At 37.8% G+C, this 26998-nt stretch overlaps 1 protein-coding gene across 8 annotated transcripts in view; it reads right to left on the bottom strand.

The window, feature by feature from the left end:
* Positions 1-26998, bottom strand: part of HS3ST5 (heparan sulfate-glucosamine 3-sulfotransferase 5) — a 242230-nt gene that overhangs the window by 145730 nt on the left and 69502 nt on the right. For all 8 annotated transcript variants that reach the window (XM_036316866.1, XM_036316869.1, XM_036316864.1 and 5 more), the window contains one exon: positions 5844-6031. The gene's annotated coding sequence lies outside the window, so the exon portion shown is untranslated. The remainder of the gene's footprint in view (positions 1-5843; positions 6032-26998) is intronic.

The following is a 26998-nucleotide window of genomic DNA, read 5'->3' as shown; positions in this document are numbered from 1 at the left end:
ACAGAAAATTCAAGAAAAAAACTATTCATAAGTTTTAAATTGTGCCAGGTCGAAAGTAGTGTGATCAAATTTTGAGCAGCCCCGCTCTGTCCTGCCAAAGAGGTGAGTCGTTCTTTGTCCAGTGTATCCACACTGCTTTTGCTGCCTGACCACTAGTCAGTCAGTCACCTAGTAGCTGTGTCAGTTATGAGAGAGAGGACACATTCACATAACTTTTATTACAGCATATCGTTATTCTATTTTATTGTTGCTGTTAATATCTTACTCTGCCTCATTTATAAATTAAACTTAATCATAAATATGTATGTATAGGAAAAAACTTCATGTATAGGGTTCAGTACTATCTGCCGGGGTTCTTGTTCCGGCATCAAGAAGGGTTCAGCAATCAGGAGAAGGCTGTGCGTAGATTAAATAGGAGTCCAGAGATGAAGCATAATTTTGAAAGGCATTGGGGGTCAGAGGAGCCTAGCTTAAAGTCTTAAGATCTAAGTTCTAAGGTCTCAGGTCTCCTTGTCCCAGGACCCCATGCTTTTTATTAACACAAATTGTCCTGAGGCGAGGCAGAGATATACACTTCAAAGGGTAAGGGTTTCATATAGAGTCCATTGTCAGAATGGGGGAATTAGCTTATGGCTGTTCAGGTGTTTGGCCAGTAGGAAGCAATAACATGTAGATTAAGATGCCCTTTAGCTGTCTGGCAGCCAAGAATCAATTTAATGTATCCTATTCAGGTTTGGGGAAATGCCTTTAGCCATTCCCAACAGGTGACTACATGTGTGACTCAACCCTGTTGAGTCCCCAAGTTCCATCAACCTTTTGATGAAACTCTTGAAATTATGACATCCTGGAATTGGTTTCCAGCAACTATCTGTGGCTTCAGGCATCTACTGGGTGTTTTGCAACATATCACATGCAGATAAGGGGGACTACTATAAATCCTAATTTCTTAAGGTTTCATTTTCCTAGTACCCCTTTGATTACACTTTCATTTTCAAGTTTTCGAATAACTTTGTTTTGGCTGCATTCAGCTTAGAATTTGGTTCTAATTTATAAATTGTAAGTCCATATAATAACCCATATATGAAGTTTGTAACTTTGTATAATAACCTTGAACTTTTACATCTTTAAATTATGTAATATTTCCTTATTATATGTGATAGAAAAATAAGCGTACATTTTCCTCTTTCTCCCCCCATTCTTTGCCACCTAATGTTAGGCAGTATCGTGACCTTTCTTAGTATCTTTGTTTTCTACTCTTAGATATGCTTATATTTTTATGACTTGATTTAGCAGGTTTAAATAATATCCAGTATTCCTAGATATTGAGAATAAAGCAATCAGCTAATTTAGTATATGCAACAACTTCTTTCTTTTGTATCCAACTTTGTGTTAGCTGCTTTAGTGCTCCCGGATATTATACTTTTATGCTCTATTCTGTTACCCTGATCTGCATTTTATTTTAGATTTTTTTTTGAGTTAAATACATCCAATGCTCACAGTTAGTCCTTTTGTAGTGATTTCTACAGTCACCTCTTGGTTTGATGGCGTTTGTCCCCTAGTAGTTGCCTCAAGAAGGGCTCATGATCGCATCATTTCCTGAGTTCCTCTATGTTCAGAATATTTGCCTCGAGCTTTTATACCTTGAGAGGAAGTTTGGCTGCACATACAACCCTTGGTACCCACTTTCTTTCCTATATTGATGGTGAATTCACGATCTCCTAATTCACTGTTGCATATCTCAACTTTTACTACGTGGCTTTTCTTTTTTTTTCAAGTTTTGCCAAAATTGGTCTCCTTGAAAACTTAAAACTCTCTAAATTGTTCTGTTCTCCAGGATAAAGGAAACAAGTCATTGAAGGATAGTTCTTAAGGTCAAATATTTCCAAAGTACTTTTTAGTGAACTTAATGATTTGTTTAGTTAGCTCATGTCATTGCATTTTCCTTATGCCTTCCTCAGAGTACTGTTTTAAAGCAAGTTAGAGTTATGTCAGAGCGAGAAAGGCCCACTGTCATCGTCAGGCGCCAAGTCCTCATTTTAGGATGAAGAAACTGAGGCCCAGCGAGAGGTCAAGAGGTTTCCCCAAGGTTATGCTGCTATCAGGAAGCTGAGTCTGAACTTGAACCCCAGTGATTCCCAGGCAAGAGTCCTTTCCGCTTCATTGAGTCCTTTAAAAAAATAATGATCACTCGTGTGTGTGTGTGTGTGTGTGTGTGTGTGTGTGTGTGTGTTGAGAACATTGAAGATCTACTCTCTTAATGATATGAGGTGATTGATGTATCAACTAGCCTTATTGAGATAACGATTTTGATGCTCTGGTTTCTCTTCAGACCGCATAAATCTTTTGCCTTAGAGATAACAATTTTGTTGTATGTATATATGTGTATCAAACCATTACATTGTATACTTTAAACATTCACAAAGTTATATTTCCGTTATATTTCACTAACAATGGAAAAAATGTAATGATCAAATGTTTATTCCCTGTCACATAGGATAATTCATCTAATGTCTGCTTGAAAATTATCATTTCATTTCTTATTCCAAATATGTAGGGAATGACACATGCAGGATAGCTGTACCAGAGAACTTTCAGTGGTTTTGTTGTTCAGTTACATATATTGTCACTTTCATTTTCTGTTTCCTGAAACTGGGAAACTTCAAATAAATGTAGAGTTAGTTTTCCTACTCCAAACTCCCTAAACCAACATTTTGAAATCAAATTACACAGCTTATGCTTAAAACATAAGGGCCAGATTCTGTCTTCAAATGCACCACCCACTCTCTAACAACAGAATTTGGCCCTAAAAACCCATTAACAAATATTGTCATTAAACTAAAGAGCTAATTACTTTGGATTCAGACAGAATGAACAAATTCATAGCCCAACCGCAGCTGGTAGTAATAATGGTGAGACTAACCGTATGTGCACTGGAGATTTAAAGAACAAAGACATATTAACACTAATGTAACCAAACATACAAAATCATCCTCCAAATGGAGCAAACTGTTATAGTTAGAAAACTCTTGAAAGCATATTGGTATTATCTGATGCAAGAAATGAAGACTATTTCTAATTAATCATCATAATTTGAAATTACCAGTGTTTAATAAAGAGCAAAACTTGAGAAATTTATTCTGTTGCAATATCCCACAAATGAAGAATTACATCTAAAAACCAGTTTGATCTAATAATAGCTATCACTCTCATATTCAAATCAGTTTAATACTTTAAGATGAAAAGTATGCTTTAAGGCTATTTTAAATAACTGTTAGTGAAACTATGTAATAGTTCTATAAAAGTGAATTAACCAGATAATTGAATATTTTCTAATCCCTTAAAAATATGTTGAAATTACATTAATAATACACACTTTAACCCTGGATGGTGTGTTCAGTTGTTAGAGCACTGAGTCTAGACCCAAAGGGTCTCAGGTACAATTTGGGCAAAGACATGTACCTGGGTTGCAAGTTCCCCGCCATGGTTGGGGCACATTGGGGAGGTAACCAATTGATGTGGCTCTCTCACATTGATGTTTCTCTCTCTCTCTTCTCTCCCTCCTCCCCCCTCCCTCCTCCCTTCCACTCTCTCTAAAATCAATGGAAAAAAATCCTCCAAAGTGAGGATTAACAAAATAATAATCATACATACTTTAGAAAAAGTTTTATAAACTCTTAACACTAATAAAAATCAACCATAGTTTCATCAATGGAGCATAAACATTAATAATAATTTGGTGTTTATTCCTTCAATTTTTCTTCCTGTGCTTCTGTAGCATTTTAAATATGGTTTTATAACTTGTTTTCATATACAGTATATTATGAGCATTTCCCATGTCAATAATTATACTTTTTGTACATAAATTTTAATTACTTCCTAGCTTCTTAAATTGAGAATAATAAACGCATTTTAATCTTTTAGGCTATCTCACAAATGTCATTATTATAGTTTCATAATAACGCTAATACTCCCTAGAGGTTCTTACATATTTAAATCTCTTTTCTCCCTACTGAATGGTCCCAGATGGCTCTACTGTTCAGAAGCTGCATCTTACTTTTAACCCTATTTCCCCCTCAATATCAGGTTTCCAGAAAAAGCTGGCCCAGCCTGAAATACACCTACATTTTCTGTTTTCCTTTCTTAATTAATGACATGGAAGATGATCTACTGATTACTAAAAAAAGCAAAAGCAAAAAAGAAAGAACAGAACAGAAGCTTCTATGTTTTTCCTGAAATTGAAATAATACAGATTTGTACTAATTTAAGTCTAATTTGGAAACTTAATTGAATCACACACTGTGTACTACATACTTGAGGATTTTATGATATTGTGTAGTACATATTTTAGGGTTTATTATCAGGTATGGCAATCTTACTGTTAAGAACAATTCTGACAACAAATATATGTGAAAATTTATTATTATAGTTGACCCAATTATGTAAATCTCTAATTTTGATTGCTTGAAAAAGTGCTCTCTTATTTTATGCATATGACTATATTAATTTATTTTAAATTGTAGAATAGCTAATATGTGTAGCTAACTGGCACTATAAGAATATACTTTTTTTAAATTAAGGGTTTACTTTTACCTTTTGATATTTTATGAACAAAAAATTCTACATAGTATGAACAAGACTGATAAGGAGAGAGAAGAAAATGTCTAGAAGCCAGATATTCAATCAAAGGAGTTTAATTAAAAACTTTACTTTTTACTATAAAAATAATATCATATTGTAGTTGTAAGGAATCATCACAATTTAAGATCTGAATATGTCCCTACTAATCCCTTCTTTAACTGGAATTAAAAAAAGCAAACATTTTATAAACTTAAAATTGAAAATAATAAAAACAGAGATGCTAAATGAGATATAGAAAACAGAAATACAAATGTGTGATACTCAATAAATGTTCCTATAGCCTGTTATAAATATACCACCTGATTTATAAGTTTTTATCTGCAAAGGAAGAGTAGCTAACTATGTATTAAGCAGATCTGTTCTTTAAAATCTATGGCTGAGTTTTCAATATGCAGAGGAAAAAACCCCTCGAAAATGTAGAAATGCTTACCCAACCCTGGCAAGAACTCATTATTTTCAACGTGTAGTTATTTCTTGGAATTTGATCAATAGCCATAAACATCTGCATAAATCACAACATTACAGAGAACAGAGAAACAAGAAGAGAGCAGTGGCAGGACTGTCACTCTGAGAGAGAAATGGGGACACCTGGGAATGAGCTCATTGTAGTGAACCTTTAAAAGTAAGAATTCAATTTGAAGGGGTCATAAAGGAAGCACTCATTTAGCCCCTCTGTGCTAAAAGCACTCCTTTCTTATTTATTCTTGTGACTGAAAGAAACAACATAAAACCCCATTTAATATAACTCATTGTTTCTCACAAGCTCCAGACCCACCCTCACCAGGATCATGTGGGGGTGGGTAACTGTAAAAATGCAGATTGCTGGGCTACCTCCCAGACCTGGTGAATCTCTCTGTGAAATGTGCCCAGGAGTCAGCATGTTAAGGGCCTCCCCTTACCCCCATGTGACTCTTATGCACATTTAAATTTGAGGACCAAAATAGTATAACTACTTTGTTCAAAACCAATGATCAGATACCAAGATCACCACTGTGCCTTGCTTGTATATACATGTACATGACATATAACAACTTTTAAACTTTGTATTTTATTTCCCTCTTTTGTCATGGAACTATACATAGCTAGCTATTTTCTTATAGCTCATAACTTTCACTTTTGTGTATTTTATTAACATATATTAAATATTACTTTTGATGTAACTAAGCGTTGCATAAGAATGTGAGTCACTTCCAAACATCACTTACCTTAAAATCCTATGCTTATTCAGAAAGTTCTGAACATATATGGTGGAAATTTTCAAGAAGATATGAAGTGTGTCCTCTGTTTAATTTCCGAATGTTTCAAAGCTGGAGAAGGAGACTCCTTAGGTGGACACCAGAAATGCCATTGAGAAGGGAAGACAATGCTGACGCCTCTGGGCACCTGGTTATCTCTGAACAGAACAGAAAAACAAGTAGTTGGTTACCTGAAATTCAGAGTCTCTGTTGTAGAGGTTATTTTCAGTAAACGAGTAGTGTTACTAAATTTAAACTTGGCCTGGGCTTGCTGCTGCCTGATTTAGCAGTTGTCATTTAAAATTTCATGTCATTGTGAAGTCAGAATTACACGATGCTGCTGCCTGCACAAGATTCAGGTTGAATTCATATTGCTTTAATTGACTATTTTTTCCCCAAACATTGCATCCGGCGATGTAATTACTAATTTTATTTTTGATATGCAGGTGCTACATTTTGGTGCTGAATTCCTAAGTCAAGGTTGATGAGATCTCTTGGAAATACATTCTTACAGGAGACTATCATGCCCCATAAAAAGATAAAACATAATACCTTTCCTAAATCCCCATGGAATCATCAGCTACTTTTGCTATATTTTCTTTCACATGGGTAAGGCTTGCCAAGGTAATTAGACACAAATGAAAATAATATCCTTTCTAGTCAATATGTTGCTTACTCAGAGAAACCGAAATTCTAGCATCTTTGCTGAAGAAGTTAAGCAGACTTGGCTAATGGAAAAAAACAATAAAATACCTATTTTTAAAATTGGTGATCAGTCATGCAAATATTCTCCTAAATGGTAGAAGAAGCAACACATACATACAGATAAATACAAATTCAAACACAAAACAGCAAGTGTCATACACATGCAAGCACAGAGTACACTGTGAAACAACAGGTTTTTATGGAAGACCCTACTGCTTGGCTGCCTAAAAAATATTCTCAACTTTCTTCTTTTTTGATATGTCTCACAAAAAAGAAATGGAAATCAAATGTCCGCTCTCCCAGCGTTCCTTTCTTCTTATAGTTTATGGACCAGAATGGGGTTACATGAGTAGTCCTGTTTGGGTTGGTATTTCTGTAACCGGCAACCAAAAAAATCTTTGTAATTTATTTATTTATTTTTATTGTGTATCTCCTATTTCATTCATTCCTACTTCTCTTTGTTCTTAAGTCTACCTTTTTGTCATGATCGGGCCCTATTCCCTACCTACCTTTCCAGGCTCATTTCCCTAGAATAAAGTGACCATTTCTCTCTCTTTTTAAAAACATATTTTATTATTGAGAGTGTTACAGATGTCCCCCACTCACCCCTTTTACCCCCCTCCAACTATTTCTCTTTTTAAGTACCTTCATTTAAAATATATTTCTATTGATTTCAGAGAGAAAGGGAGATGGAAAGAAATAGAAACGCCAGTGATGAGAGAGAATCATTGATCAGCTGCTTCCTGCATGCCCCACACTGGGGATCGAGCCTGCAATCCGGGCCTGTGCCCTAACCAGAATGGAACTGTGACCTCCTGGTTCATAGGTTGATGCTCAACCACTGAGCCATGCTGACCAGGCATCCCTCATTTTTTAAATAGCAGAATGCTTAGCACATAGTGGGCATTCAATAAATATTTGTTAAATGAATGTATAATTCCCTTTTAACAACTCTTGAACATAAACCATTTTGTATTTTTATTTTTCCTGTATACTTTATTTTCTGAATTACTTATAAGTCCACCGAAGGCAAAGAAATATCATATTTCTTTGTACCCTGTAGCAGGATGCTATGTACGTAGTAGGGGTCCAAAAGGCACTCAAATGTACTGATACTGACATTTCTAGTTTGGTTTGTTTTTGAAGGCGGAAGTTCATTCTCTCTCACAATAGAGTAAGTTATCACTTACCTATAAGGTTAAATAAACAAGGGGAAATATATTATTATGCTGTCAAAAAATGGAAGTTAAAAATAGGAAACTTGTTTATGATCACAATTCTATAGAATTTGTACTTAGTTATACAGGAGCTGTTCTGCATGACATGAAGAATTTTCAGATAGGCCTTGAGTTATGAGGACAAACAAACAGTGTTTGTTTTTTTACTGTCCTATTTGCAAATATTTTATATTTCTCTTTAGAAATCTTTTCTCTTTGAAACATATAAGCAAAAATTCAATACTTTAAATCATTAACAGTTGACATTTTTTGAGTAGAAACTGATTATTTTGAAAAATAGTTACCCCAAGTACAAACTAATCCCTAGTTATTGGATAGTTACCTGAAAGGGGCGAGAACAACTTCAGAAAGTCAAAGGCAGGCATGGAGTTTTAGCCTATGCTATATACTGACATTACCCAAAATAAAAGAAGTATTTCTTAGAGTAGCCTAAAATAAGAACATACGCTGGGAGCCTAAAAGCAATGAAGCAGTGGGACTGTGAGAGCACTGGGCAAACCTGGAGGGCACAGGGATACATTTCACAGCCGCTTTGGACTGTGTTACTATAGCCAGATGTTTCCCAAGCTGGAGAATGGGAGAATTATGATTGAAGGAATCTAGAAGGAAAAGAGGCCAGGACATGTAAGAGTAGACAATACAAATTTTGTGCCTGAATAAACGTCTTGAGCAGGTTTAACCTTTTACTTAAAAAGTAGTTGAAGTTTGCCTAAGGCATATTTATAGAAGAGATCATTGAAATTGGGTTTCTATAGACCTGTTGTTCCATTATAAATGTGTCTTAGTTTTCTCAGGGTATTTAATCTGTTCGGAAGTTTCTAAAATTTAATAAGATAAAGAAAAGGAAAGGAAAGAAATGAAAAAAAGGAACCCCACTACAGGAAATGCATTTCAAGAATGACCATTAATAGTTGTGTTAAAAATCAGAGGGTAAGCTATTTTATAATTAGAGTTTTAAAAGGTATTTTAGACAACTAGTGATTTGTGATTTAATCTTCGACTGCTTTTCAAGCAAAATAAGAAATCCCACCAGGGTACAGTCATTATTTTTTCCCCCTCAGTACTTAAGCTCCAAGGAATAGCCTGAAGTAGGACTGTTTACTTTGTTCCCTTTAATATAAGTAAAAAATAAGCTTGACTGCATGGTGGAAGGCCAGATTATTATGCTGTGTCTCTATTCATGCTTCTTTTCTGTACAAGGGGAAAAATGATTTTCAGGTGTATATTTTACTTGCCAATTTTTTCCACTTTGTTAATATTTGAATCTATTGACAAGATTGTCTTTGCCTCTTTTTAATAAAATTGACTTATGTTCTGTAAGTACAGTTCAAACCTTTTGTATTTATTTAAAAATTGATGTTTAAAGTTAAGAGCATGGCCTAGCCAGCATGGCTCAGTGGTTGAGTATCGACCTATAGGTTAGATGCCACTTTACCTAGCCCCAGTTTGGAACAATTTTCATAACAGTCCAGTACTAATATCTTTTGTTTAGTTTGGACTCTTTGAACTTTCCCTTGATAACATTAACAGAAGGAATCATGCTTCATAAATTTTTATGTCATATAGATTGAGAAAAAGTAAACATGATGCTATGCAGTAGTATAAATTAATGTATGAATTTCCTACAGTTCTCAGGATAGTTGACCTTGCCTTTCACCCAAAATAAGTTAGTGTTTGTTGTGAAGAGTTTTTGAAACATATTTATAACTTGTCATTTTATGTGAATCAAGAAAATACCTCATATCATTTTAGCATCAGTAGACCTATTATTAAAGTCATCATATAAAGTGTGTGTAACTCATTTCCTGAGAAACATTCTGAGAAAACAGCATTGATAACATGGGCCCATTGTCAACAGTGTGGAAGATAGAGATAGTTAAACATTTCCCATTCTTTGACATCTATCTTTTCTGTATGTGTATGTCTGTTGAACCCATCAAAGTCTAAAATATTTCAATTCAGCATAAAATTGCAGTACCGATTGTTATGTGGCATATATTTTATCTTGTGGAGAGATGGAAAGTGTATCTAAATGCATCATGCCCGTGCTCAGAAGTAATGCAAATCTTCTGTCTTGCCAGTGCCAGAAATAAATGAAAATGATAGTAGATAAAAGCTAGAAACATTTTTCTCTTTCGCACTCACGCAAAATTTTCTATGTAGTGATCATCATCATGCCTTAAGCATCCTTGGCGAGCCAAACATTCTACTGTGGATAGAATGTTGAAGGGATAGCTCCTACCTTCAACTCTTACTAATCAAAATAAAATAAAATACAGTTTAAAGTAGTTGGGAATAAAGATTTAACTAAGAAAAACCTCATTAAGTACAAAGATATGCTATGAATTATAAAGAGAACTATATTCATTTACACAATTTTTCAAACTATGACAAGTCTCCAATAAGGACTTAGTTACCTAATTAGATAGTTGAATTGTGTGTCTATGTTTATAAGTGGGTGTTATGTAAATTGTGTATGATTTGTACTAATTATCACCATAGTACAAAGAATAGAGAAATTCATGTTTTAATGATCAGTTTTTGTAAAGACCTGAAAAAACATGCCCATAGCAAAACCCAGGCTTTCCAATGGCCTGAGAGAAATAATTTCTCCCTAAATGGTTTTTAGTTTGTCTATCCATATGAAAAGAGGTAGGACCAAATCAGGAGTCTTTAAACCTTGGCTGTACTTTAGAATATACCTGGGTTTTAAAAACTGCCCATGCCCATGCCCACTTCCAAGATGCTGGTTTAATTAGTGTGGGGTTGGAGCCTCAGAAATTACCCAGGTATGAGAACATGCAGCCTGAGTTGAGAATCACTGATTATATGTCCTCCTAGCACCTTTAGTGCCTAAGGGTCTATTATTCTGGAATTTATAGGAAAAGTCCTCTTCTCTTCTCTTCTCTTCTCTTCTCTTCTCTTCTCTTCTCTTCTCTTCTCTTCTCTTCTCTTCTCTTCTCTTTTCTATTTCTCTCTCTTCTCCACACACACCAATGTTTGTTTATTAATCTGGACTCTCATTTCTAGTCTGATGGTAGTTTTCTACATTAGTGAGGTCCTGATTTTCAACTAAAATGAGAACAGTGACACCCTGCATGCAAACCAGATAAATTATTAATTAACAGGGAGGGTAGGAAGAGGGAAGAGCAGCAGAGAAACAAAATATAAGCACCGCCAACATATAAGCTTTCTAAGGGCAGTATTGTATCTGTCTACTCATCAACATTTAATAAAAATGTTATGAGGTGCTATTTACATATAGAATTTGAGAATTATAAGCTTTTCACTATTCCTCTACTTTCAACATATTTTAGCAACTGTAAAATGATAATCATGATAGTGGAAATAAAGTTCATTGCTATAAAAGTGTTGAGGGTTGGTCTAATTATAAAGGAGACAAATCTATTTCTTTGAAGAAGATGCTTGATGATTACTTATTGAATGAGTGAAATTCTCCCATGTCCTAAATGTAGCCTTGTGTTTATCTGATGGTTGGGAACGGTCTTTTCTAGGAAAATATGAATGGCTTTTGCTTTGCTGAAGGAAGATCCTGAGTATCTCTGGCACGAATCTTGAAACTGGAATAGGGTTTCGTTGGGAGGGAGGGATGTACAGCGTAAGTAATAAGCAAGTTAAGATTGGAGCTCCATCTCCTCTCTTTGGCACTTCTCTTCTCAGGCCACAGGTAAGAGGCTAAAGTTAGGGTTTGGAACTAGGAGATGAGAACGGTGGCTTTATTTTGTTCCCTGTATTTAGCTCTGGCCTCTGTTTCTGCAGTTGGTAGGCCTTCTGATCTTTGAGGTATGGCAGCAGGGACAGAAAGCTAATGGCTGTTTCTGAAAGTCTGCCTAATTCTAAGATCATTTTTTAGTTTGAAGGGGCTTACTATCCATAAAAAGGTAAACCCATAGTCACTCAAATTTGTTTCATGAGATAACGTTCATTCATTATTCATCCAGTAAATATTTATGGTGTGCCTTTTTGTTCGAAGCCCTGGGCATATAAAGATTCTTAAGATAATTTGCAACTACACAGCTTATTCATTGATTTCAGTTTAAACTGTTTTAAGTCAATTCTTAAGCTTTTACACACACACACACACACACACACACACACACCCTTGCTCTCAATTCCATCAGCAGCTTTTAATTCTTTTACCAAGTGACTTTATGAGTCGTTCAGTGGAGCCTATTCCTTTTCACAGGACCATGCTCCGTGCTCGAGTTAAAGATGATGTTTCTGGTGCCAATCTCCCCCTTCTTTCACTCTGATGAAAGCCCCTGCCCACTTCCTGACCTCGGGGAGGGGAGGCTTTTGACCTCACAATGTTCATCTTATGACAGTTGCCTTTCTTTCATTCATAAAGTATTTATTTGCCACTAGTTTACTACTGCTTGACTCTTTTCAATTTATTTTAAATCCCCATCTGAAAATATCTTGAGGAAAGGAAATGACCCAAAATCTTTCAGTGTTAAAAGCAAGAATGTCAGATGTGGTAGATGGGAGAGGAGATGTCTCATGGACGTCCGCTGGTGATGAAAAGCATTATTTGGAATGATTGAAATGATACTTTGTCACTAAGCACAAGACTGATATTGCTGTTCTGATTTAAGTCCTCATGAAAAACTGGAATAGAAGCACAAATATACTTTTGTAATTTAAATAGTAAAAAAGCCCACCATGTAATCTGGACTCTCTTCTCTATGTAATTATAGTCATTTCCTAAAGTGTCTGGGATGAAAACATGGAGCATAACTGTAGTTTTCAGTAATATCATGTGAAATCAGCATCTCAGAGCTGAGAATCCTGTTTCCCCTAGTATATCACCCCAAACTACATAAACTCTGCCAGTGGGAGGAAAGTATTGATTACACAGGCGTTGAAAGCCAGAGGTGCTCTGGGTTCCCTGGAAGTGTTATTCCACGTGCCATCACTGGGCCCTGCCCCGTCATCAGAGGAACAAGGAAGCATGCGGGCATTTGTCCAAAGTGGTTTTATAACCGTGGGTTCCACAATCAAAGCCATGAATCACCACTGACAAGGCTTGCAATAACCAGAACAGGATTAAAACAGAGAAAAGAAATCACGAGGTAATTCACAGGATTTCAAATAAACCACTTTCCATTCTGTAAGCTATGCCTAAATATTTGAAGAAACACCAGATTTTCTTAGACTACAAGGAAAATATCTCTCTATATTCCTGCCGGGACCCTTATCTTCAATTTATGCAGTTAATATTTGCTTTCTAAAATTACCCTCTTTGATAAACCTTGTTTGGACAGTTTGGTGTGGACAAGTCCAAACTTTCCTTTAGGCAGTGATAGCCTTAATCAGGTCAATAATAGACCCTGTCAATGTCCCTCCCTGCCCTTTTGTCCATTCTCTGCTTCTGTTATTCCTTCTACTACTTCTAAAACAATATTCTCCCTTTTATCTACTTTTATTATGCATATACAACCACCCAGAGTTTTGTGTTGTTGTTTTTTATTTTTTATTTTTTAAAAAGCAGATAAGCCCTGGGAAAGACAACTTTCCATTCAAATATTCTAAGATCCTGGGCTCTTATTAGAAAAAGTCATAATGTGGAAATCTATCCACCTAGTAATAAGATCTCAGGTAATATTCCTTTACTCTATTGATTTTGCAAAAGCAACCGCTTTGTTGCCAGACTTTGGCGCTCAGTGATAGTTCTCCATATGAGATTTTGAAACGGCATGTTGAAATGTTGCCAATTAAACTAGGTTGGAAAGATTGCAAGGGGGTGTGTGATAGAGAACTCCTAGAACAAGGAGAGGACTTGCTGCACAGTGAGTGGCATGACAAGATCCAAGATTCATTGTATCATCACAACAATTTCCCCCCAAAAGTCGGTTAAAGTGAATGCCTTAGAAAGATATATAATGAGTACACTATTTAAATTAATTTTTTTCTTCTGATTGCATTGAAAGAATGAGTGAATGAATAAATGGAGGAATGAAAGAACAAATGAATGAATGAAAGGTGCATGCATCTACAGCTGACACTACCAGAATGAACAATATCTAACTTTTCATAGGATGATACTTAAGAAAAATAGGTCAATGGCTATAGTAGACTTTATCAATATCTCTGTGGCTTTACCTCTTCCAGCATCCATGCCCATTGTTAAGTGCCTTTGTAATTTGTTGTGATAAAGAAGTGGAATGTCTTTCCCTCCTCCCTTTCTTTGAGTTTCATCATCTGACTTGTTTTGGTCAATGAAACATTAGAGAGCATGATGTGACTAAGGCTTGAGCAGTGCTTGCACTATTGAGTTTGCTCTCCATCACTTCTGCTATTGTCATGAGAATTTACCCAGACAGGAAGAGGATGGGAGATATGTAGAACAGAAGTTTGTGCAGCCAAGCTTAATCCCCAGCTGGCCCCCAGCCATATGAGCACACAGCTGAGATAATTACAGCCTCCCAGCCCACTGCAGCCTAGATCAGCCAACCCCAAAGATCCACAGACCTGTGAGCTAAATATATGGTTATTACTGCCTGCTGCTGAGACTTTGTGGTTGTTTGTTATCCAGCCTTTTCTTGAAATATCTAACTGATATAGACTTGTAATCTTCAGAACTGAGCTTTCGCTTTTTAATGTGACAATTCACATTGGAGACCTTACAGCCACACTTAAAATGACACTCTCTCTAACCTTAGTTAAAAATATTTGGCCGTAGACAAGTAGGAGAACTAGAGAAGATATTCTATCTGGAGCTGGACAAATTCATCCTAGAAGTATAACACATTAGTTATCATGAGGAGTTTTGAGGCAAGCATCAGCAGGGATGCTAAGACTTAATTGGAATTGAGTAGCATAGCATGATTCTTATTTTTTAAAGCAAGTGGTAGATTTGTTACAAAAGGTCCTTCCTATGGATGCTCTTCTGTTGGTGTTGAAAATCTGTTAATATGTGAGTACTTCCAGCTTTGTCTTATCCCCCGCTTGCTGAAAATGGTACAGGGCTTTGTCCATTCGAGTCATCCCCTACCCTGCCTTCAACACGCCCCTGGAAGGGTCCTCCTATTGTTTTATGGGTGCATTGGGCTTTTTGATGCTGAATAAAAATGTTGAGCATGAGGGAGAACTGAATTATGGGTAGGAAAGTTAAAGGGTAAGATTAGAGGAATAGCGCCCTTTTTAAAAGACAGAAAAGCTGCACGAGGCCAGGGATGAGGGAGCCTTTTGTTTAAACTAAGAGGACTCAGAGAAAGGGAGGCTGTTAGGGATAGAAAAGGACAGATCTTAGCAAAGGGTCCTGCAGGTTTTGTTGTTTCAATTCTCTTTTACATGATTTGAAAAACGCAGGTGAACCAGAGTTAATTAATTAATTACTTAAAAAAATAATAATACCACCTTTCTGAGACTAGCCTCTGTGGGTCACAGCCTCTGTCAGTGATGATCTTGCACAAAAAGTTTACTATGGAATGGTGTCACAGAGTGGGAAGAACATGTAGATATACAGTGATATTCAGTTCCCATATCACTTATTAGATGCATAATTAGATAGTTACTAAACCATCCCAAGTTGATTTATACCAGGGAGAAAATAATATATAGTCATAGGTTGTTCTCAGGACTAAGAAGGCAGTAAATATTAAAATGCCTGGCACATCGTTCAGACATAAATGTTAGTTGAAATGCTGGTGCACAGTATTTTCTTCACGAAAATTCAGTTTGGCCTACTGTCCATGTAAAATTTGACCTGTACCCCCAAGCTGTGCTCCAGTCAGAAGCAGTGGCTAACTGGGTAAGCAGCTGCTAATTGACAAAGACAGCTCTTTGTTTTCTTTACAGTTTGTTACCTTTATTAAAGCCAAAGAAACTATGCTCCTTGAGGAGCTTCCCAAGGTGGAGCACAATCCAACGCTAGAAACTCAACAAATGAAGTGGCCACTTATGCGGACTCTTCAAATTAAATATTTGAACGGTCCCCTTATATGCTGTTCCATTACTATCCTTTGAGGAGAAGACAGCAGAGGTATACCCATGATCAAAGTAATGTCACATATTATTTTCAGTTGCGAAATGTGAAAACATGGGGTTACTGCACTGGAATTGACCATGGCCCGACAGAATTCTCGTTGTCACCAGCAATAGGACCAGTGAGTCACAAGGTGATGGGTAGGTTTCAGATACTGTTTAGCCTGAAAGAGCTGAGGCGAACTGTACAGAAAAGGCACTGGAAATCTAGGGTTTGAAATTACAATACAAAACCGATAGCTGGTGCTATGTTGGCAGCATCTTGCCCAAGGTCGCAAGGAATGCCTATAAGAATAAAATTAGATTAAGAAGATAAATGTGCTTTTCTAAAAATTAGAACACAACCAAGACAGCATCATGCTTCTGTCTTTAAAAAATGAGGGTTGAGAGAGAATGGGAGGTAAGGTGTGACCTAGCCCATAGCTTTGAAACAGGCATGGATTTAAAAAATCCAGCTGGTTCTTCTCAGGGACTTGTGAATAATGCTCAACATTAAATGGCAAGTCAGGATCATCATCAACAACAATGTCTTGGTATGCAGCCGGCCTGCTAGCACAGATCGCCTCACTGGAGCTCCACAGGTGAGGAGGAGAGATGACAACAGGGTAACTGCACAGATGTGGTTTGGAGGGCTGGTGTGGGGACAGCCACACGCTGAGAGAACAGATAGTCCTGCAAGGACACTGAAGCACAGTTTCAAGGTTCATCATGGGGAGCCCTGGACCACTGGGAAGCAAGGGCACCTGATAGATTGCCCTGGCATAGAGCAATCAGCGAGAGGGGCCTTGATTCCAAGGCACATGTAGGCAAACCTGGTACGAGCAGCAGTGAAAGCCACATACATGCTAGTCAATCGTTATGCACATACGTTGGGAAGGAAAGCTGCATATATGTGATGTCCAAACCAGGTTAGTTATGCTGCAGCCAGATTTAGTGTGTGCTTTGTACTAATATAAAATTCAAAGTTTTGTGGAAAGGGCCCAGGCAAGATATTTCAGTCAAGTCTCATGACCCCCTAGAAGCGGCTGCTTATATACCGGGGTGGGCAAAAGAAGGTTTAGAGTTGTGAGTATGCAAAACACAGTTTATTCCTGTAGTATTATTTATTAATTATTGTTTTATTTTCCATACAAACAACTGTAAACCTACTTTTGTCCCACCCTGTCATGTAGCAGCATGCACCTTCAGGCCTTGTATGTAGAAATTTAGAAAATAGAAGGAATTTTACAAAGTGACCTAGCCTGGGAATTCTCATTGGCTATCACCAGCATCCAGCAGTCTCTATGCTGGTATGTGTGCTGTATTCTATTCTCTGTTGCTGGGGTCCAACCCCAGCGGGTCCAGGGGTCCCCAAAGGTGTGGACGGAGTCGGCGAAGAAGGAATGACGCGGAGACAGCGTTCAGTTGATCAGCAGCCTAGCCAGGATCTCCAGCCAAGTTCTGGTCTGGATCTCCAGAGAGGTTCTGCTTTGGATCTCCAGCCAGGTTCTGTGTCCATGTTCTCCAGCTAGGTTCAGTTACCAGGTTCTAGTCAGGTTCTCTTGCCAATTTCTGTAGTCAGGTTCAGTCCAGGATCTTTTGCCATGTTCTCTCGCTAGGTTCTGTCTCTAGGTTCTGAGGCCAGTTTCTGTCCAGGAACTTTTGCCATGTTCTCTCCAGCGAAGTTCTTCTGTCTCTAGAGAACGTTCTGTGTAGGTTCTGTGCCTAGGTTCCGTCTCTCCTGGTTCTGTATTCTAAGTTCTGTGTCTTGCTGTCTTACTACATCTGTATTTATACCAGTTGATTCAATCCTACCAATCTCTATTACAAAGGTTAGGGCGTTTCTTATCTCCATTCCAGGGAGTAAAGATTATGTAGCTTAAGCATGATTGTTCATAGTTAAAGTGATTAATTACCCGCCTGGCACTTAGTTAAGAGGTTTTATTCCCTCCCTAACTTCAGGGGAAAATCCCTACCTGGGGAAACAACCTTTTTCAGAGACCTTGGTTAAAACACATAGTGCCAAGAAGGTGAGAAAACATATTAAGAACAGTATGCCATATATGCCAGGTCCTTTGAAATAGCAAGGATGGACCGGCTCCCGGCACTCTGTTAATAAAATCTATAATAATAAAAGGGTAATATGCTAATTAGACCGATAGCCAAACGACCTCCCAGACGAAGCCAGGACTGCGAGGGCTGATCCCCTTGCATGATTTTCGTGCTTCGGGCCTCTAGTGTTTTGATATTATTTTGTAGGAAGAGTGCTTGTCCAGCATTGAATTATGTCCATGATTCCTGGTAAAGGGAACTTAATTACCCAAGGGAATTATTGAACATTTGCAGGTATGGCCTGAGCCACAGAAGTTTTGCAATTTGTCAGATTTCATCTCTGCTCAAGTCACAGTGTATTTTGTGAGGATCTAACGTGAAAATAGTCATAGCCAAGATTTGTAATCCATCGAGCACTATATGCACATATTGCAAACATTAAAGTATAACCAAGAGGGCTTCAACAACAATGTTGAAAGCAGACCTACTACAATTTGCTCTTCTACTTATGTCAGCTTTAGTAGACAATAAAATAGTCTGTCTGCCAGTAACTGAAGCTAAGGGAAATTAAAAGTGGCTTTCATGATAGCTTAAGCAGCATTTATACAGCAGAGCTTCTATTAAGAGATAAAAGAACAAACTTTCCTCCTCCTGTTGACTTAAGAGTCCTGGGAAAGCCATCTTCCCACCCAGTAACACATTTTATACTGGCTGGTTTGTTTAGACTTTATACCTTCTGAATGTAAGGCTGGGCATTATTTACCAATTAGTAGTCACTGAAAAGAACATAGGTTGTGTGTCCTGCTCTACTCACATACCAGGAGCACCTTCAAAGAGAAACTGTTGTCTTATTCATACAGACAAAAACCCCAAGCAAAATGAAAAAGAAAAATAACAAAAAACCAACAACAGCTTTGAATTAAAAAGTAAACCTTAATCTTCTACCATGACCTGGTTTCATTCACTGTGGTAAAGGAAATAAAAATCATAATAAATTAAACAGGTGTTTGTGTAATTTGTGCTTTTTAAATGTTCTTTTCTTTTTAATCAGAGTTCCTAACTAAAATAAAGCCATTTTCATATATCTCTTCCTTAATTTTGTTTCCTTTGCCTTCGTCATGAAATTGGTATGAAATTCACTTTGGGTTATTATTTCTCATCTTTGCAAGTACCCTTCTGTGGTTAACCCACCCTCTACTATTCTTAGTCTTATTGCTGCACAGTAGTTCCTCAGTCTTCATGAATGTAACACAAGGGACCACAGGGAAAGTGCTCTGTAATTTTGCAGTGGTGTCTATTTGAATGGGTGGTACCAGCCACTCAGGCAGTGAGAGAGTTTACTCAATGGCCACCACCAGATAAGACTATTTTCTACTTGTTCGTTAGTGTACCTTTATAAGAAGTGAGAGACAAAGATAAACCAAGAATGAGAGCTAAACTTAAGAAGAGTAGAAAATTTGCCCTGGCTGGTATGGCTCAGTGGTAGTGTGTCATCCCTCAGACGAAAGGGTCTGGGGTCAAGGTCATGTACCCAGGTTGCAGGTTCGTTCCCAGCCCTGTATGGGAGCATGCGAGAGCCAACCAATCCATGTCTCTCTCTATCCTCTTTTTTCCTCTCTTCTCCTCTTCCTCCTTTCCACTCTCTCTAAAAATCAATGGAAAAAATATCCTCGGGTGATATTTTTAACAACAGAAAAATAGAAAATTAACTTGAGGTCTGAGTCTATCTGAGAAACAAGGGTAATTGACAGAAATGTGACTTTCAAGAAAGCACGAGAGTTCCTACAAACAGTTTATAATCTACACATTTGGCGATACCAACTTATCAGGACATATTTTGAAAAGGAGCCAGTCTCATGCTTAAGAGTTTGATAGTTAAAAATAAAGAAACTCCTTGGGGTTAAGCACTTTGCTAGTCATTACTCAGTTCTCCCAGTGCCCTTGGACACTCCTACATCTACATTTGCATTTCTACCCTTTACTTAACAGATGCATTTTTTTCCCCTATTCTGTATACTGTATAGCTCAGTCTATGGGAGCATGAATAACACTGAGCAGAGTAAGAAACTTTAATTTTAGTTTTTGATATTGAGGTCAACAGTAAAATTATTTTTCTAACTGAATTTGAAAGCCCTGACTTGTTTTATTAGTAAATAATAATATATGAAATATTCACTATGGAATACACCAAGTATTTATTCATATAGATCGTGATCTTTTTTGGAACTAGACAGACAGCAAATAGTTGAAAATGGGAGAGCAAATAATCTTTGATTAGAATATAATATTACGAAGGATTGCTATAAATACTGTGTGTCTCTAAATAAGAAACAAGTACTAAGTTTGCCACAGAAAGTTCTGTTAGTTTTTCAAGATACATCTAGAAAAATTCAGATATGTACCAGACAGTCCAAGAGAAGAGTGTATGGTCACCAGATTGCTGTGCACTACGTCATTTGATTGATGGTTCATTCATTCGGCAAATACTAAATGCCTGCTGTATGGCAAGGCACTGCATTAGGCTGTAGGGATAAACTAACAAGGAAAACCAGACAAGATCTCTTCTTTCAAGAAGCTAATTTATGACTTATTTCACTTAGCATAATACCTCTTAGGTCCATCCATGTTATCATCAATGGTAAGATTTCTTTTTCTATGTCTGAATATTACATTGTATATGTGCAGCACATTTTTTTTAACCATTTGTCTATTGATGGATACTTAGGTTGCTTCCATATCTTGGCTATTGTAAATAATGCTGCAATGAATATAGGGATAAGGTCCATATATTTTTTCAAATTAGTGTTTTGGATTTCTTTAGATAAATACTAAGAAGTGGAATTGCTGGGTCATAAGGTAATTCTATTTTTAATTGTTTGAGGAACTTCATATAGTTTTCCATAGTGGTGCACCAATCTGCATTCTCACCAACAGTGCATGAGGGTTTCCTTCTCTCCACATCCTTACTAACACTTGTTCTTTGTGGATTTATTAGTGATAGCCATTCTGGCAGGGTGAGATGATATTGTGGTTTTAATTTGCATTTCCTAATGATTAGTGATGTTGAGCATCTTTTCATATGTCTATTGGCCATCTGTATGTCCTCTTTAGAGAAGTATCTATTCAGGTCCTCTGCCCACTTTTAATTAAACTGTTTGTTTTTTGTTTGTTTTTTGCTATGAGTTGTATGAATTCTTTATAACTTTTGGATATTAACCCCCTTTATGCTGAATCTTAAAAAAGTAATGAATGAACAAACAAAACAGAAACATAAATACAGAGAACAAACTGAGGGTTGCCATATGCTGGTTGAAAAAAGGTAAAGGGATTGAAAAGTACACATTAATAATTATAAAACAGTCACAGGAATATAAAGTACAGTATAGGGAATATAGTCAATAATAATGTAATAACTATATATGATGTCAGGTGGGTACTAGAATTACCAGTGGATCACTTAGTAAATTTTATAACTGTCTAACCACTATGCTGTACACCTGAAACTAATATCCTATTTAATAAAGAGGGAATATGCTAATTGACCACCACACCCTCACAAAGATGGCAGTGCCCACAGCCAATAAAGAGGGAATATGCTAATTGACTGTCACACCCTCACAGCCACAAGATGGCAGCACCCAGTCCCCTCAGCCCCACCTCATCCAACCTCAGCCCCCCAGTCCCCTCAGCCCTGCCTCATCCAGCCTCAGTCCCCCAGTGCCTTCAGCCCTGCCTCACCCAGTCCCTGCAGCATCCAGCCTCATCCAGCTGGAGTCCCCCAGTCCCCTTAGCCCCACAGGGGAAGGCAGTTGGGGGTGATCGGGCCAGCAGGGGAGCAGTTAGGCATCAATCAGGTCAGCAGTGGAGAGGTTAGGGGGCAATCAGGCAGGCAGGCAGGTGAATGGTTAGGAGCCAGCAGTCCCGGATTGTGAGAGGAATGTCCGACTGCCGGGTTAGGCCCAATCCCTGTGGGACATCTGGCAGTCAGACATCCCCTGAGGGGTCCCAGATTGGAGATGGTGCAGGCTGGGCTGAGGGACACCCACCCCCATGCACGAATTTTATGCTCCAGGCCTCTAGTATAATAATAAAAGCATAATATGCTAATTAGGCTGGATGTCCTTCCAGATGTCCTTCCTTCCAGACAAAGCTGCAGAGGGTGGGGGTCAAGGCAGAGGCGGCAGAGACCCCCCGCCACGGTGGTGGCAGGCGAGAGCCAGGGCCAAAGCCCTTGCATGGATTTTGTGCATTGGGCCTCTAGTATAATATAATATTGAATGTCAAGTGTAATCGAAAAATAAAAAAAAATAGTTTAAAAAACCCCAAATAAATATATAACAAAAAAAGAGATGAATGTCTAGTGATTCAGACAATTTAATAATTTTCAAAGAGGCAAATCTGTAGAAATATAAAGTTGCAATAACTGAAGTAAAAGTTAATAAGACCGTCCTTACTTCCAATGGTTTCAGTTAACACAGTACAGTGCAAAGGAAGACTGCCGGTAGTATAGTATCAGCTATTTCAATCCCAAGCAGAAATGTTAGACTGAAGGTATTGTTTATTCCATCTTGTGTCTACCCTGATTTGTTTTTAATTTTTTTTTGTATATATGCCATGTGAGGAAATTTGTGCTACTTTTGCTGGTCCCTGCTGACAACAAAAGTGCTACCTATCTTTCCAGAATCTTGTTAAGACTAGCTCCTTTAATCTATGAAATACGTGAAATAACTTCCTTGTGAGTCCCTCTTTTTGCTTCCCTACTTAAGAAATGTATTACATACCAGACAAAGGCAACTTCTAGAAATTTATTGCCTTGTATCTATGCATTTTTAAAATTAATTTTCTTTTAGCACTTATTTTGTAATCCCCTTTTAGGCCCAGGGGAACCTCTGACATGTTTTTCTTATCCATCAACTATCTATTAGTTGTACTTTCATTGTATCAACGAAAGTATTTTCGTTTACTTACCCATGCATTCAAAGTTCAAGAAATCATTTGTTTGAGTGGCAGATAAGGAATGAAACAGAACAGGAATCCTTGGCACTGCTCAGATAAATTCCTATTGTTCTGCCCCTTGGAGCGCCTTTCTGGTGGCGAGGGTGAGGGTGAGGGCATTGTACTGTAGTGGATGTCCCACTTCAGAGTGAAGCACCCTCAGGGTGTTGGCTGCTCTTACCCAAGGCCTGCCTCCTCCCCAGACGTAGTCTGCATCTAAGGACTGGTCAATATGACATGCAAAGGCCAGGACCCTTGACTCAAATTAGGACGACTCTGAAGACCCAGCTAGAGTAAGAGCTTCCATGATAATCCGCGATCTCTGTTGTAACAGCTCATAGATGAACCTCTCCATCTGGCCAATCCTGCTTCCCTCATTTCCTTATAGCTATTGTTTCCAAACACTTCCACTAATTCCATGCACAGAAATTTCCCATGAAGTATATTTCCAAAGAACTTGAAGAAAATTATTGCACCAAATCAAAGACAAAGATAAATAATGTAAAAATAAGTCAATATGAATCTAAAATAATTGTATATTCTTATCTATTTTCATGATTCTTATCTAATTTTTAAGTGAGGGAATAATACTATTTATATAAAAGCACCTTCCACAAAAATTTATGATATGAATATTACTCACTGTTTAAGACTAAATTTTAGGAAATATTTTGAATCCCCTAAATGCTTCTCAGAAAATATATTTTTCCAGAATTTAAAAAAAAAATTATGGGCCAAATACATTATGCTGATGAAATGGGACAGAAGTAAACAGAATACGAATAAATGCACTAAGATTTGAACCCTTTCAGAGTCAACAGGAAATGTGATATATTTTTAAATTTAACATTTCATTAACTAGAATATGAAAGAGATAAAAATTTAGCAGAGAAAAGAGAATTCACCAAGTACATGACCATAACAAAAATACTGCCACCTATGATATGAAGTAAGGGACATTTTTGTCTTCTTTTGGGTTGAAGTTTGTTTGGCCTTTTTAAACTTTGTGTTAATTATCAAACTGTAAGGTCTGACTTCCTTCCAGGTAAGCAGGTGGATCATTGGAAGACAGTCATATTCCACGTGCCTAGTGGAACTCAGCAGCAGGTTCACTCATCTGTTAAGAATTTCACTTGTATACTTGTGACCTGAAATTTGAGTATTTAGAAGTTTTAGAGAGGCAGAAACCTTTCTCAAAGTGTTTAGAGTGCGTAAATGGAGCAGGGAATGGGAAGAATGTCTATGAAATGACTACTATCAGCAAAATATCAGAAGCATGACACAAGAGCCTGTGAAATGGATTTTCAGCACGAAGACCTACGTTCCAAGAAATACCTTCAGGACATTCTGATTCCATTCAGTTAGCCCTGGAAGAGGCACTCTGGCAAAAGGGATAAATTCTTGAATCAAAGAAAAAGTGATGTATAAAAAGCATACAATACAGATAACTCTACTGTTAGGTTCGAGCCAACAGGAGCCAGGCCAAGAGACGCTGTGGGAAATTAAGAAATTTTTATTACATTCTCTCACAGTGGGCTGAGACCAGTGTGTCAGAGTCAGCACTGAGGGAGTGTGTACGTTCTCTTATATAGGGACTGGGGCAGGGTTGCACCAGCCCGCTGGGGTAGCTGCTTGAACAACAGGGCATCCTTGGAAGAGAGCAGGATGTCTGTTGGGTGTACAACTCGGTCAGGCAGAGGGGAGCGCCGGAGTCAGTTGGGGAGTGTATCTTAGCTTCTGCAGGTGCAGGCCATTTGCTTCAAGCTATGGGGGGAAAAACTCATAACAATTTATTTCAGACAACATGTCCAACAGGAGAGGACAGGGGTAGTACATCCTAACATCTACCGCTGCATTAACATGAACATGGGACGGTGGTTTTATAATTGCATGCCAGCAGTGAAGCACTTTCTCTAAGTGAAATCTCATACAGAATCCCAATATGTAAAACAGACAAAAGGGGACTAGCTCTGTTTGAAGTCAGAAGTAAGGGGCTGAGGGTTCTAGTGTTGTGGACACCCTCAAACCTTGAGATACACCTCGGGAACTCCTAAGACTCTACAGAGCAGAGTGTAAAAACTATTAGGTTATTGAAAAGCTCAGCTGTGAGGACCTGAAGAAAAGACTGCTTAACTTTTGTATTGCTTCCCAGAATTTATTCTCTGCATTTCCCCAGCCTAACAGTATCTTAAAATTCTCAGCATGTATTTTGGATACATTTGACACCATTCTTGACTCTGGAAGTGGCCCCTGATTGGCTTAACATAGTCAGCACATCTCATCTGTAGGCCACACATGACTCAATTTAGTAATCAGCTGCAAGAATCCATTCCAAGTGTCTTTGTTTGAGTTTTATTGTTTTTATCTTCAGAGCTAAGCAGACTCTCTTTTGTGCTAGATTTGCACCTGAAAGCACATAACCCCAGGAGCTGCTGAATTGTTATATTGGGACAACAATGGAGGAGGAGCCAACCCTGAAGTGGCACAGAGAACTGAGACAGAGGCAGCCTAGTGCACTCATTTGAGGACTGGCCAAGTGTAGCCTGAAGCGAGCCAGATTTCAGTTAGTGACAATCAATGTCCTTTACTCTTTAAATCAGATTTTCATTGTTTTTCTTTTTTCTGTTATAGCAGAAAAGCACGTACCTGAAGAGTACCCTAGCACATTTGAGTAGCTCTACAAATACTTGTTGACTGAACAAGTTAGGAATTAGGAGTCATGGGTTCTAACTTCCGACTGATAATTCCATTAACAGCACTCGCTAGATCTTACTTACATTATTTGTAAAACAAGAGGGCTGCTTAGATTGTTCTCCAAAATGCATTCCTGCTCTCACATTATGAGTCCTGCTATGCCTTTGTGCAGATTATTGCTTGTGTTGCTTCTTAGTCAACCTGCAGAGGTTTGAGAGTTAATGCACTGATTCGATTCTGTACAAACTTCCCCCATTGAGGATTTCTCATTAACCACGGGTTAAGGTGGCCCTGTTCCTCCCTCAGCTGACTGCCTGAGTGTGAAATTATGGTGACCCACAGAAGACAGGCTGTACTCTGGGGGACCGGAAGGCAGGATTCATGGCAGTCAAAGTAGGGTTCTCACTAATTGCTTTAGAACATCTGCTGAGGGGGAAGAGTGTTAGGTCTAGATAATTGCTAGAGAAAATTGTATTATTTCAGGATAATTGCAGGGATACCTAGAATTCTTAATCACAATTTCAGAATGCTATGGGCCTGTAAGCAGAATGTGTTTAGAAATGGAAAGGAATGCTTTCTTTTGGAAAAAATATAATCTGCCTATAAAGCTACTACAACTTAAGGCTGACCCTGTGGAGGTTTACATTAAAGCACCATCAGCCCTGGTCTTCAGAGGGTGGGATGGGTGCAGAATCCTAATCCTTTCTTTTCTAAGCTTTCATGTTTTAGGTTGTTTTCCATCAATCTAGAGCAGATTCGATAGGGATATAATGCAAGCAAGCCACCTATGCAATTAAAAATTTTCCAGTATACACTTTAAAAATAGTCAGCGAAACAGGTGAAAAATATTTAAATCATCTCTTATTTAACCTAATATATTCAAAATATTATTTCAATATGTGTTCATTATAACAATGTTATTAATGAGATTTTTTTAATGTATTTTGATCCTAAATCATAGAAATCTGAAATGATGGCACATTTTAACTCAGACTAAATTACACTTCAAGTGCTCAATAGCTACATGTACCCTGGATTGATCAACAAAGATCTAGAGAACAGTTGCTTCTTCCTGGGTTTTTGTTTTGTTTTGTGTGGGGTGGAGGCATCTTAAGTGCAAATACTATCAAACACTGTAATGTAAACCTCAGGGGCTAGCATAGCTCTTCTCACAAGAGATAGAAGTTTAATGTGGCCCAATATCGGGGAAGTGGGAGGGAGTGATGGAAAGGAGAGTGGAGAAGGCTAAGGCTTTTGCTAACTTGTCTGAACTTGTATACCAGGTCTGAAGTGTAGATGTGACACTCAACACAATTAAAAGCCATTGGAAACCTGTAAACAGGAATGACGTGGCTCCATTGGTGCTGCAGGTCTTGCAGCCAGGATGCTTGGCTTCTGTGTATTGAATGTGCAGCTCGACACTATTTCAGATGTTAACCTCTTTTTTTCTCCCTG

Source organism: Myotis myotis, unplaced genomic scaffold (genome assembly GCF_014108235.1).
Source record: "Myotis myotis isolate mMyoMyo1 unplaced genomic scaffold, mMyoMyo1.p scaffold_m19_p_7, whole genome shotgun sequence".
In the NCBI taxonomy this organism is placed as follows: Eukaryota; Metazoa; Chordata; class Mammalia; order Chiroptera; family Vespertilionidae; genus Myotis; species Myotis myotis.
The sequence above is the reverse complement of the archived record's forward strand: the minus strand, read 5'-3'. Positions and strand labels throughout refer to the sequence as shown.